Source organism: Schistocerca serialis, chromosome 4 (genome assembly GCF_023864345.2).
Source record: "Schistocerca serialis cubense isolate TAMUIC-IGC-003099 chromosome 4, iqSchSeri2.2, whole genome shotgun sequence".
In the NCBI taxonomy this organism is placed as follows: Eukaryota; Metazoa; Arthropoda; class Insecta; order Orthoptera; family Acrididae; genus Schistocerca; species Schistocerca serialis.
In genome coordinates, this window is record NC_064641.1 from 373479525 (window position 1) to 373492579 (window position 13055).

Sequence of the window (13055 nt, forward strand, 5' to 3'; positions counted from 1 at the left end):
ATGACCTCAGAAGTTAAGTCCCTTAGTGCTCAGAGCCATTTGAACCATTTTTTGACTCAGAAAAAATTTGCTGATTATGACTGCTTGGTTACTCCATTCTCTTTTTTCGATTGGAAGATGACTTTAGTTTGTGAGTAGGCTCATGCCGCACATACCTGTCCAATATTGTTACGTACTCTTACTGCCTTACGTGAGTCTTTGTCATTCGTACGGGATGCAACTGACGATGCAGCTAAAATTCTCCTAACGGGTCGTGCATATGAAGGAATGACTTGCAGCTAAAGCGATGTTGTTTTTTCAGAACGATATATCCAGGCTATGGTTGTCCTGACTTAAAAGTCTTCGTTAGTATTCTATAGCTTTATTTTGCATGTCTACATATGTAATTCACGACATTGTCACCCTATCGACGAACTTATTTCTCCCAACGAGAAACCAGTTTCTTGACACCGTCACTACAGAAAGTTTGAATTTTTCGACGGAGCCGCAACGTCACCTCTGCTTTCATCACACCATCACTATCAAGGAGAAATCGTCGAAGGTGTCGTTTAAGTTAGATGAAAATCGGGTGAGGCCAGGTCGAGACTATATGGAGGATGATGCTTGACAGTGAAACGAGGGGTCGGGTTGTTGAAGGTGTCGCAGCGGTCGTGTGTGGTCTGTCAGTGTCATACTGAAGCTGATGGTGCCCCCTGAGTGGAACAACTCTTCGAATTGGAAACCCGATTACAGCGCGTAGTTTCTCACGTACCTACATAGCTATGGTAGGCCACTCGTTACCATCTTACATGCTACAATTCGGAGCCCTCTTGCGGCAGACAGCTGCAAAGGTGTAGACATGAAGAATAAAGATGTAGAATGTTAACGAAGTTTATTTTATTTAAAAGGCTTTAAGAGATTTCACATAAATGTAACATTTCTGACACTAAATGAAACACTTCTGCTACTAAATGTAACTGAGTTTTCTCTTTTGATGCTAGTCAATTCTCAGGATGAGTATTACTGCAAAGGGCATTTGATTCTAAAGCATTACGTGAAGGTGAAAATACTAAGTAAATTAACGTTTCTCTCTTAACAATGTGTGGGCAGGGTGGGTTCTTCCTTGGTTGGGGGATGAGGTAGAATGAAACAGCATTATTACATCAGATAACGTTTATTACAAGTTTTGTACAACAGTTTCTTACTGGATGTTCTGGCTCGGAAAGCGGCAGCTGTGTCGTTTGCGAAGCCTTCTGCTGCGGCAGCGGCGGCGGCGGCGGCGTCTGATTACGCGTAGCGGTGTGTATCTTGTGTCACCGTCTCGCCCAGCTGACTGGAGACGCGCAGCGCGAGGTGGCCCGTTTGATTATTGCGAGCGAAGTTGTGCATCGGATGGTGATACATTGGATGTGGCGTCCCAGTGTTTCTCTTCTCTAAGCGGCCGCGTGTGTTGTGCGTCGGCCAGCGGAGCGGCGCGGCGGGGGAAGGCCAGTGTCCCGGACTCGAACAACGGACTCCCGCTTGCCAGTCTTCGGCTGTCAGATCTTCATCCCAGCTCACAGGTGACTGCTGATGTGAGGCCGTCTCCTTCACGTCCTCACGAGTCACCCGGGTACGTAATAATCAGACTTCAAATACCTTTTAACTTCTGTCTTCTGGCGCCGAGGCTGCTGCCTGCAATTCCATTACAGCGGCGGACTTGGTGCGTCTGTGCATGATGTAGTCTCTTCTTGCATGACGGTCTTCAGCACCGAAACTGACTGAAAACTACTGCTACTCTTCTCTTCTTCCTTCGTCTTCTATGTCTCTCGTCTTCGTCTCTCGGGCCTACTGCGTCTCGCGTGTTTATTCACTTCAGTTTACTGGAGGTGAGCGACTTCACGGTCATTGCCTCTTCTGTCACGTTGAGAAGCTTCTCGAAGAATCTTCTTAACGTCGGTCATTGGCTCTTGGAATGTAGGCGAGGGCCTTTGATCACATGCGACAACTGAGAAACACGTGAGCCGGTCGGGCAATGCCCTGACGGCTGAATCGACAGCGCCCGCTTATGTGGAACTTGCCGACTTCACGGTCATTGTCTCTTCTGTTCTGCTCGCTGTTTGCCAGTATGTAACTGTCTAAACTAAACCAAGTTTTTCATTTATATTGTAATTTCTACTTCACTTTGATTTCACTAATTTATTTACTTAAGTACCACTCAACATAAAAGATTAGGAGACGTTACTGTTCAGCATATCGTCCTATTTTAAATGCGTCACATTTCAACCGGCAGGAGATACGAATAAATACTTTTTTATTTACAATCAATTTTAACCTTCAGATCATCGTCAGGTGTCTTACAGTTACTTGCAACAGTTCATATGACAATATTATAGCTCTGGTGTCAGACGGAGGGAACGGTGAGATGTAACGTGGTCCAGGCAAGTAGTCTGTTCCTTCCGAAATTCACCAAGTTTAACGGTGTCGTTAGTAGCTTGGATGTAATTCTGTTGTATTCTTCGGTTTTTTTCATCAACGTATGATCGTTCTGAAGTATTCGATCAAAATCTAATCGACTACTTCAGGTGGGTGGCTATTTGTTAATCATAGTATGAAGGCTTTCACGACCGGATGACATATCTTCTGGTAAACCTTGCGGGATGTAAGGTCGTGGTCCATGAAACTCTTCAGCTCCTAACGTTTCGTCCAGAGCTGCGCTGGACATCTTCAGAGGGGTGTTTCTCCTCCGGTGAGTCTTGCCGGCCAAACTCACCGGAGGAGAAACACCCCTCTGAAGATGTCCAGCGCAGCTCTGGACGAAACGTTAGGAGTTGAAGAGTTTCATGGACCACGACCTTACATCCCGCAAGGTTTACCAGAAGATATTTGTTAATTACAACACAAATCTTCAAATGATAGAACTCGATTATGATGTAAAACGTTTTCGGTTAAAGCGTTTAATTGCAAGAAATTATCCGTCCCCTTTCATACCCGTCATTTCATTTACTTTGCTAGATCAGCATTCACACTAGGTTGCTTTTCACCAGTTATGCCAAACGTCGCTAACACTTACTGAAATTCAGTACCGTCCCTTATTCGGAGTGACGTGCAGTTTTTATGCGGACATTGTTTTGTTGCAGTAATCCCACCAAGCAAGGTACGGGAGAGGTGTTGAACTTTTTTTTTCACACTGTGAAGAAATAAATCCAGCGGAGCAGCTGTATCTCAGTTGAGCACAAGGCCAAAATATCTCGAGCAAAATAAGTAGTTTCTTATGAAAGAGGGTGTTTTAATTTATTAAATCATTGTTACAATGATTTCAAAACTTTCGAAATAATTTGCCCCCATAAAACCTAATTTCATGCTAGTGCGTCTGTGGCGAAATTCAGTCATTTGCTACATGTAGTGAAACGTGTCCGTCGATTCGTTTCAGATAACTTGTCACTTGCAACTCAAGTTTGTTGCGCTGTTGTCGAGTCTGTCACATTAAATTACTACGTTGGCAAGACTGTAATAAAACTTCTGGAGAGAACGTGAACCACACTATGTCTTATATTTCATTTGCTCCTATGTATACTACCTTAATTTCCGTCATCCTGTACAGAGCCGATGATCGTACTGGTATTTTAAAATTTACGTAGCATGGGGGCAGGAAGGGATTCGAGAGACTTGGTCGCGTGTTTCAAAACTACCGAATGTCTCCTCTCATTACTTTTTAAACGGAGGGACCATTTCTTTAGTCAACGTAGTTTCAGACACGACATCAATACCCCGAAAGCCATCGGACGGTCTGTGACGGAGGATACTTCTGGCACCACAAACGTTTCTCCCCATCCATCACGAATCGCCTTTGGGAACAATAATTGTCGCTGGCCTCTGTATTAGCTCCAGTTTGGTTCAAATGGCTCTGAGCACTCTCGGACTTAACTTCTGAGGTCATCAGTCCCCTAGAACTTAGAACTACTTAAACCTAACTAAACTAAGGACATCACACACATCAATGCAAGAGGCAGGATTCGAACCTGTGACCGTACCGGCGCGCGGTTCAACACTGTAGCGCCTAGAACCGCACGGCCAATTCGGCCGGCGAGCTCCAGTTTCTCGAATTGTTTAACAGCGACCGTTCCGTTAGACGTATGTGGGAGAGCGCAGTGTGTTATCCGACTCTTCCCGAAAAGTGGTCTCTCGAAATTTCGGTAGTAAACCTCTCCGTGATGCGCAAGCCATCTCACGCAGCATCTGCCACTGGAGAGTGTTGGGCTCTCTGTAACTCTATTGCGTCGACTAAGCGATCACGTGGTGAAACTCGCAGCTATTTATCGGGTCGTCTCTATCTTTTCTATGAATCCTACCAGTTAAGGGTCGCATATTGATGAACAGGACTCAGGAATCGGTCGAACAAGCACCTTGTAAGCTATTTTTTTCGTGGATGGTTTACATTTCCTTAACAATCTTTCTGTGAATTTTTCTGATATCTGTCTTTCCCGTAAACTGTTTCTAGTAATTTGCCATCAGTAGTGACGTTGGAGAGCACTGGATTTTTTTCCTGTGTAGTGCAATGTAGTAAGTTTATTAACGTTCGGGGTCAACTGCCAGAGACAGCACGGTTCATCAACCTTCTGTAACTCATTCTGAAGATCGATACTATCTTCTGGCGTTGCCACTTTGTTATAGACATCCATCATCTACGAACATTCTGAATGAGTTTCCGACACATTCTACTAGTTCATTCTTATACATTGTGAACAGTAAAGATGCTAGAAAACTTCCTTGGGGTACTCCGTAAATTAGCTTTACATCTGCAGATTTTGTTCTGTTGAGAGCGACTTGTTGAATTCTGTCAGGAAAGAAGTCTTAAATCCAGTTGCAAATCTGATCCGATGCACGATAAACCCTTATTGTCTTCATTAGACATCAGTGCGAGATCTGTCAAATACCCTGATGAAATGAAGCAACACTGCTTCGAACTGAGCGCCGTTGTGCACAGCGGTGTGGATCTCATCACGGAACACAGCAAGCTGAGTTTCCGCGGGATCTCTGTTTGCGGAATACATGCTGATTTTTATAGGGGCGATTTTCGTTCTACAAAAACGACATGATTCTTTTGCACAAAACACGTTCCGTAATTCTACAAGGAATTTACATCAACGACATATGCCTAAATTTATATGCATTTGTCCTACGACCCTCCTTAGAAAAGGGAGTATCCTACGGTTTTTGCCAGTGGCAAGACTCTCCGTTGCTCCGACAAACTACGATAAGCTGCCGTTAAAAAGGGAACAACTTTTTTCGCATTGTCTTTGTAGAATCTTACAGGTATGTCATCTGGTCCTGATGCCCTTCCACTACTGAGCAGCTGTAATTGCTTTTCTATTCTGCGATATGTTACCTGGGCATTCTACAATTCGACGGTCGTATCATGATTGAACGGAGGTACTATATTACGGTAATTCGCTGTGAAACAGGGCCTGAGAAGGACGGAAGAAAGTGAAACCTCGAACGAGACAGAGGATAAACATAGCAAATCCAGCGAATCTCTTCCCGTCTGTTTTTGAACAGAGGAATCTTCTCTGTACCATAGAGACAAGATAGGACAAGGGTAAAAAATTGAGACTGGCTGAGAGATTTTGTTTGGTCACTCTAAACATAAAAAATTCTTCCCTCCCTCCTGCCCCGCGGTTCCCCCCCCCCCCCCCCCCCCAACCCAGCTGCCCACCCACACACACACATACTTAAGGTCAGAGGAATAGTTTGCTAGTGGTTGTGTTTTCTAACCACCTCTTACTTAAGTGATTTCTCGTTTTCTATTACATTTACTTTAGCTCCGTTGTGTAAGGGAAGCGTTTCGTGATTGTTCAATTTTATGGAGATTCAGGACTAAATCGTAGGATTTTTAGTTTTTCTTATCCAGTGCTTCTTCCTTACTCTATCACCACCGCTCTATCGTAGTGAACAGTAGTTAATAGGAACGCATGTTTTTCGCGTGTATCTTCGATGGATGCGAGGTACTTTATCCTTCATCACAAAACTGTTGTTGTTGTTGTGGTCTTCAGTCCTGAGACTAGTATGATGCAGCTCTCCATGCTACTCTATCCTGTGCAAGCTTCTTCATCTCCCAGTACCTACTGCAACCTACATCCTTCTGAATCTGCTTGGTCTACTCATCTCTTGGTCTCCCTCTACGAATTTTACCCTCTACGCTGCCCTCCAATACTAAATTGGTGATCCCTTGATGCCTCAGAACCTGCCCTACCAACCGATCCCTTCTTCTAGTCAAGTTGTGCCACAAACTTCTCTTCTCCCCAATCCTATTCAACACCTCCTCATTATTTATGTGATCTACCCATCTAATCTTCAGCATTCTTCCGTAGCACCACATTTCGAAAGCTTCTATTCTCTTCTTGTCTAAACTATTTATCGTCCATGTTTCACTTCCATACATGGCTACACTCCATACAAATACTTTCAGGAATGACTTCCTGACATTTAAATCTGTACTCGATGTTAACAAATTTCTCTTCTTCAGAAACGCTTTCCTTCCCATTGTCAGTCTCTATTTTATATCCTCTCTACTTCGACCATCATCAGTTATTTTGCTCCGTAAATAGCAAAACTCCTTCACTACTTTAAGTGTCTCATTTCCTAATCTAATTCCCTCAGCATCACCCGACTTAATTCGACTACATTCCATTATCCTCGATTTGCTTTTGTTGACGTTCATCTTATATCCTCCTTTCAAGACACTATCCATTCCGTTCAACTGCTCTTCCAAGTCTGCTGTCTCTGACAGAATTACAATGTCATCGGCGAACCTCAAAGTTTTTATTTCTTCTCCATGGATTTTAATACCTACTCCAAGTTTTTCTTTTGTTTCCTTCACTGCTTGATCAATATACAGATTGAAAAACATCGAGGAGAGGCTACAACCCTGTCTCACTCCCTTCCCAACCACTGCTTCCCTTTCATGCCCCTCAACTCATATAACTGCCATTTGGTTTCTATACAAATTGTAAATAGCCTTTCGCTCCCTGTATTTTACCCCTGCCACGTTCAGAATTTGAAATAGAGTATTCCAGTCAACATTGTCAAAAGCTTTCTCTAAGTCTACAAATGCTAGAAACGTAGGTTTACCTTTCCTTAATCTAGCTTCTAAGATAAGTCATAGGGTCAGTATTGCCTCACGTGTTCCAATATTTCTACGGAATCCAAACTGAACTTCCCCTTGGTCGGCTTCTACTAGTTTTTCCATTCGTCTGTAAAGAATTCACGTTAGTATTTTGCAGCCGTGCCTTATTAAACTGATAGTTCGGTAATTTTCACATCTGTCAACACCTGCTTTCCTTCGTATTGGAATTATTATATTCTTCTTGAAGTCTGAGGGTATTTCGCCTGTCACAAACATCTTGCTCACCACATGGTAGAGTTTTGTCAGGACTGGCTCCCCCAAGTCCGTCAGTAGTTCTAATGGAATGTTGTCTACTCCCGGGACCTTGTTTCGACTTAGGTCTTTCAGTGCTCTGTCAAACTCTTCAAGCAGTATCATATCTCCCATTTCATCTTCATCTACATCGTCTTCCCTTTCCATGATATTGTCCTCAAGTACATCGCCCTTGTATAGACCCTCTATATACTCCTTCCACCTTTCTGCTTTCCCTTCTTTGCTTAGAACTGGGTTTCCATCTGAGCTCTTAATATTCATACAAGTGGTTCTCTTTTCTCCAAAGGCCTCTTTAATTTTCCTGTAGGCAGTATCTATCTTACCACTAGTGAGATAAGCCTCTACATCCTTATATTTATCCTCTAGCCATCCCTGCTTAGCCATTTTGCACTTCCTGTCGATCTCATTTTTGAGACGTCTGTATTCCTTTTTGCCTGCTTCATTTACTGCATTTTTATATTTTCTCCTTTCATCAATTAAATTCAATATTTCTTCTGTTACCCAAGTTTTTCTACTAGCCCTCGTCTCTTTACCTACTAGATCCTTTGCTGCCTTCACTATTTCATCCCTCAAAGCTACCCATTCTTCTTCTACTGTATTTCTTTCCCCCATTCGTCTTAATTGTCCCCTTATGCTCTCCCTGAAACTCTGTACAACCTCTGGTTCTGTCAGTTTATCCTGGTCCCATCTCCTTAAATTCCCACCTTTTTGCAGTTTCTTCAGTTTTAACCTACAGCTCATAACCAATAGATTGTGGTCAGAGTCCACATCTGCCCCTGGAAATGTCTTACAATTTAAAACCTGGTTCCTAAATCTCTGTCTTACCATTATATAATCTATCTGAAATCTGTCAGTATCTCCAGGCTTCTTCCGTGTATACGACCTTCTTTTATGATTCTTGAACCAAGTGTTAGCTATGATTAAGTTGTGTTCTGCGCAAAATTCTACCAAGCGGCTTCCTCTTTCATTTCTTAACCCCAATCCATATTCACCTACCACGTTTCCTTCTCTCCCTTTTCCTACTACTGAATTCCAGTCACCCATGACTATTAAATTTTCGTCTCCCTTCACTATCTGAATAATTTCTTTTATTTCGTGATACATTTCTTCAATTTCTTTGTCATCTGAAGAGCTACTTGGCATATAAACTTGTACTACTGTAGTAGGCGTGGGCGTCGTGTCTATCTTGGCCACAATAATGCGTTCACTATGCTGTTGGTAGTAGCTTACCCGCATTCCTATTTTTTTATTCATTATTAAACCTACTCCTGCATTTATAACCCTGTATTCGCCTGACCAAAAGTCTTGTTGCTCCTGCCACCGAACTTCACTAATCACCACAAACTACACTCCTGGAAATTGAAATAAGAACACCGTGAATTCATTGTCCCAGGAAGGAGAAACTTTATTGACACATTCCTGGGGTCAGATACATCACATGATCACACTGACAGAACCACAGGCACATAGACACAGGCAACAGAGCATGCACAATGTCGGCACTAGTACAGTGTATATCCACCTTTCGCAGCAATGCAGGCTGCTATTCTCCCATGGAGACGATCGTAGAGATGCTGGATGTAGTCCTGTGGAACGGCTTGCAATGCCATTTCCACCTGGCGCCTCAGATGGACCAGCGTTCGTGCTGGACGTGCAGACCGCGTGAGACGACGCTTCATCCAGTCCCAAACATGCTCAATGGGGGACAGATCCGGAGATCTTGCTGGCCAGGGTAGTTGACTTACACCTTCTAGAGCACGTTGGGTGGCACGGGATACATGCGGACGTGCATTGTCCTGTTGGAACAGCAAGTTCCCTTGCCGGTCTAGGAATGGTAGATCGATGGGTTCGATGACGGTTTGGATGTACCGTGCACTATTCAGTGTCCCCTCGACGATCACCAGTGGTGTACGGCCAGTGTAGGAGATCGCTCCCCACACCATGACGCAGGGTGTTGGCCCTGTGTGCCTCGGTCGTATGCAGTCCTGATTGTGGCGCTCACCTGCACGGCGCCAAACACGCATACGACCATCATTGGCACCAAGGCAGAAGCGACTCTCATCGCTGAAGACGACACGTCTCCATTCGTCCCTCCATTCACGCCTGTCGCGACACCACTGGAGGCGGGCTGCACGATGTCGGGGCGTGAGCGGAAGACGGCCTAACGGTGTGCGGGACCGTAGCCCAGCTTCATGGAGACGGTTGCGAATGGTCCTCGCCGATACCCCAGGAGCAACAGTGTCCCTAATTTGCTGGGAAGTGGCGGTGCGGTCCCCTACGGCACTGCGTAGGATCCTACGGTCTTGGCGTGCATCCGTGCGTCGCTGCGGTCCGGTCCCAGGTCGACGGGCACGTGCACCTTCCGCCGACCACTGGCGACAACATCGATGTACTGTGGAGACCTCACGCCTCACGTGTTGAGCAATTCGGCGGTACGTCCACCCGGCCTCCCGCATGCCCACTATACGCCCTCGCTCAAAGTCCGTCAACTGCACATACGGTTCACGTCCAAGCTGTCGCGGCATGCTACCAGTGTTAAAGACTGCGATGGAGCTCCGTATGCCACGGCAAACTGGCTCACACTGACGGCGGCGGTGCACAAATGCTGCGCAGCTAGCGCCATTCGACGGCCAACACCGCGGTTCCTGGTGTGTCCGCTGTGCCGTGCGTGTGATCATTGCTTGTACAGCCCTCTCGCAGTGTCCGGAGCAAGTATGGTGGGTCTGACACACCGGTGTGAATGTGTTCTTTTTTCCATTTCCAGGAGTGTATATTACCGTAATTCCTGTCCGCCTCGATAGCTGCGCCCGGCCAATGACGCCAAATGCTCATTTCCGTTTACCGTAATTCCTCCCCAATGACTACATCTTCGACTTTTTAACTGAATGTCGGACTACTGCGTGTTAGCGGCACTATTCGTTGTTATAGTAAATGTTCCGACTATAATTATAAAGCGTCTGTTGAACCACTTGACTTTCTCTTAATCATCAAAAGACTAATCTGTGGGAGTCTACGCTGTGGAAGTGTTTCACTGCTTATGCGAAAAGATCCTGAACAGTCCCGAGACTTTTCCCACACTATAACTAGCGTTTTGAGAAAGAGTAGGAGATTTTATAGAGCACCCCGTTTTAGAAATTAATCGTTTGGAAATGGAATCCTGTGCAGTGGACTGTGTTCGATTGCTATATACGTGCTACTCAGAACCTTCCAACACAAGTTTGCTTGTAGGTCATTGTAATGTGGCGCGAAATTAGACTACCGTTTATATGGGTGGTGATTTAGCTGTTTCACTCTAATCATTAAGGCAACAGACAACGAAGCCGTTATGAGAGAGGAAAGCAAATGCATAGAATTAGCAAAAACGTTTCATTTAGCGATTAGCACGGTAATAGATCTACCAGCGGATTTTCAGTAATAACATCCTGTACAGTTTCTATATCTACAATTTTATAGTAACTCTAACTTTTGCATTATTCAGCCCTTCTGTGGCCAAATAAACCTGGTTCAATCAACAAAATACTGAAAATATGATTCATACGCGAACAGAATCGGCAATTTGTCATGTACTCCAATTTTTATGTTGATGCAATGAATCTTAAAAGTGACTTCAGCGTAATGTAACATTACCGAAAAGGTAATGTGACTTAAGTGTAATTTAGACTCATGGCTTAAGTCACGCCTTAACTATGACGTCTCAAAATAACATTAAATAAGGTGCCATAGGTGCTTCTGTAGAATATCGGCAGAATATTGGCAGAGAATCGCAGCATTGAAAAAGAACCGAGGATATTTCTGACTTAACGTTCGGTCAACGAATACAAGCAGCTCGGATTCGGGAAGCAGGGAGAATTAATTCGACAGTACTCTTTCAAATGAATCTCCCTGGAACTACAGTCAAACGATCAAAGGGAATCACGGCAGCCTAATTCCATATTGGCATAGGTGGATTGTTAACGCTTCCTCTCGAAAACGAGGTTAGGGACTTACAGTCCGATAGCGGGCAGTAGCGGTTATATCTGGCAGCAGCTGCGTCCCTCCAGGTGGCACTGAATTTATGGTTTGAATAATGGTATGACGAAAATACAGACGGCAGCCGTAAAAGAGCAATTAGGAATTCTGGTATTTGTTTCTCATGAAAATTAAGAATGAGAAACATTACTGAAATTCTTGTTTATGATCAAAACGGCAATGTCAACTCAGACATAAAATGCAGCCGTGCATTTGTGAACCTGGAAGAAACAACATCAACTAAGGTAAATATCCGAGTGGATTGTGGGTTTGGCTGTCTCTTAAAGGGGAGAACAGGCTGCTCCATTATATTCCAGAAAAGAAACATAGATAGGCTGCTGAGATCAAGCAGACTGACTTTACAAAATACTACAGAGAGGTTACGAATCTTCAACCGGACCTCGGCACAATAATTTGAAACAACCACTTTTTCTCATCTTCCTACCACCATGATTCGAACAGGCTAGCTCCGAATTAATCACCACCGCATAGATGTGCATTAGTACTAAATATGCCATACTGATAAAGATAAGGATGTAAATAGAACTAAGAAAATTCGATCCGCTGTTTCCCTTAACTAATCGAAGAGAAGGGCAGGGATGGATTATTATGATTAAATAAAACCGTGTGCTGATTTTGGAGACAGGAGAACGGGTTAACAAGTCCACACCTGGCTTACATAACAGAGGGAAAAAGCAGTTAATAGTAAACAAAGACATTATTTATGAAATAATTTTAAACGTTGAGAAGGAATTTTATGGGAAGCTTCTATATGTACAACACGAGAAGCAATTTAACATATAATAACGCAATGGGTAAATCTGTTTGCTACAACACCAGAAAAAATTAACATTTTTAAAGCTTAAAAACCTGTAGACCTTGGGTACTTGATTCAGTCGGTTAGTAAACTACTCACCCAATCAAGTTAGATGTTTATTGATATTAGTTTCTTGGGGGGTTAATCAATACAATAAGTGAAAAAAGATTTCATGACAAACGTGTTTAGAAGCCACTATCAACAGCAGTGCTGATTCAACAAGGTTTTGGACTTGCAGCCGGTCGTCGTAAACTTCATTTGCACGATATTTCGGCTGGACCGCAGCCAGCCATCTTCAGGTGAGCCCAACGAGGATTGACGAAGACGTTTTCCGCTCCGTCTTATATAATGCGCTGATAGCACTGCCGCGCATGCGTTGCAGTCGCGGAGGCGGGAGGACCACACCGCCCAGCGACAGCGCCCTCGCTGGTGGACTGAAAGACTCAGCTGCCGTCGGTATTGCCTCTGGCCGCAGCTATCGAAGTCTCCTGGCGTCTTCGTCTCGAGCAAATTTCGGAGATGGCAGGATTCCATGCGTTATTCAATTGGTGACCACTGTCATGGTTCATCAGATTTCCCGCGATGCGTATTTCATCGGATTGTTTGATAATGGAGTACCAAAAGGTTTTTGCTGTGGCCATCACACACATCCATGCCCGAGGCAGGTTTCGAACCTGCGACCGTAGCGGTCGCGCGCTTCCAGACTGAAGCGCCTAGAACCGCTCGGCCACCGAGCCCGGCATCGAAGTTTTGTCGTACTCCATTGAATGTCCGTTAGAAATACAATGTTCCGAAACTGCAGATTAATGGGATGCAGAAGGCGAGTGCAACGGT